We start from the raw sequence: 1,343 nt of genomic DNA on the forward strand, positions 1-1,343 counted from the left end.
ACGAACAATATTGTCTTGTTACTAACCCTCATTACATAAACTTCATACGCTTGTTTCCTCTTCATTCTCCTTGCCATTGCGAGCCATCTTTGTTTCCGCGAACCCTACTCTCCTACGAATCGTTCGTATTTCTGCGCCGTAACCCTATTGTTCTTCTGTTTTTCAGGTATGGTATTTATCAGTTTTTTGTTTTCACTAAAATGCATATTGAACTTATACTGCTATTAATACACAAATATTTATTGACTTATTAGTTTGTCTCCGGGTATTTCATTTACTAGCCAGGAGAAAGCTTGGAGGAGGCTGTGAGAAGAGAAACATAGGAGGAGACTGTGAGAAGAGAAACATAGGAGGAGACTGGTATTCAAGTTGGAGAAGTTGTATATCACAGTTCTCAGCCATGGCCTAGTATAACATTTTACATAACTTTCATTTAATTTAGGTTTTATACTGTTATTCTTTTTCTCCATTGTTTGTATGTGTTATAACACCTAGGCCCAATCCATGTAAGCCCATTTATAGGAGAGTGCAGAAGGGAAGGAAGACAAGTTAGTAAGTAACCTCCCTGATTTTAAGAGATTTTTGGTTATAAGAGAGGGGGAAGGATAATAGGAAAATCTTGGAGAAAAGTTGTTAGTTTACAATTAGGAGAAGTAATTCTTCGTTTAGGAGCTTAGCTCTCGTTTAGGAGTTAAAAGAACTTTTGTTTATCAAGCTTAGCTCTGGTTTAGAAGTTCAAAGAACTCTGGTTTATCATTTCCATTTTTGCTTTCCTCAATTTTAAGAGCTTGAAGCTCATCATTTTCAGTAAATAAATTCATTTTCATTATCTTAAAATTCTGAGTCCTATCAGCATACGAAAATCTTTGTTCATAAACATTTGACAGAAAATCTTATAGGATATGTGTACTATTTGAAGATGATTTTGATAACTCAGATCATGCCTTTATTACTGAATTGATGGTTTTACTTTGTAGTCTTAATTCACTACGCGAAAAAACGCATATTACAGCGCTTTTTTTAAGCCATTTACAGCGCTTTTTCAAAAAAATAAGCGCTGTGGAAACGAGCGCTGTAAATGATACAACAACGCTTTTAAAAAAGCGCTATAAAACATGTAAATACAACGCGCGCTTGTTATGCACATTTTACAGCGCTTCTTCACAAAAAAGCGCTGTAATATGCACCCCATTATATGAGTTATGGGTGTGCATTTTACAGCGCTTTCTCAAAAAAGCGCTCTAAAATGCCCAACCATAATTTCATATATGGGTGGACATATTAGAGCGCTTTCTCAAAAAAGCGCTGTAATATGCCCAACCATAATTTCATACATGGGTGGG

At 35.6% G+C, this 1,343-nt stretch overlaps 1 protein-coding gene across 1 annotated transcript in view; it reads left to right on the top strand.

Moving 5' to 3' along the window:
* Positions 1-333: 333 nt before the first annotated feature.
* LOC101502181 (nudix hydrolase 19, chloroplastic-like) overlaps positions 334-1,343 on the top strand; it is a 13,188-nt gene continuing 12,178 nt past the window's right edge. The window contains exon 1 of the mRNA XM_012711785.3: positions 334-408. The gene's annotated coding sequence lies outside the window, so the exon portion shown is untranslated. The remainder of the gene's footprint in view (positions 409-1,343) is intronic.

Source organism: Cicer arietinum, chromosome 1, assembly GCF_000331145.2.
Source record: "Cicer arietinum cultivar CDC Frontier isolate Library 1 chromosome 1, Cicar.CDCFrontier_v2.0, whole genome shotgun sequence".
NCBI classification, from domain to species: Eukaryota; Viridiplantae; Streptophyta; class Magnoliopsida; order Fabales; family Fabaceae; genus Cicer; species Cicer arietinum.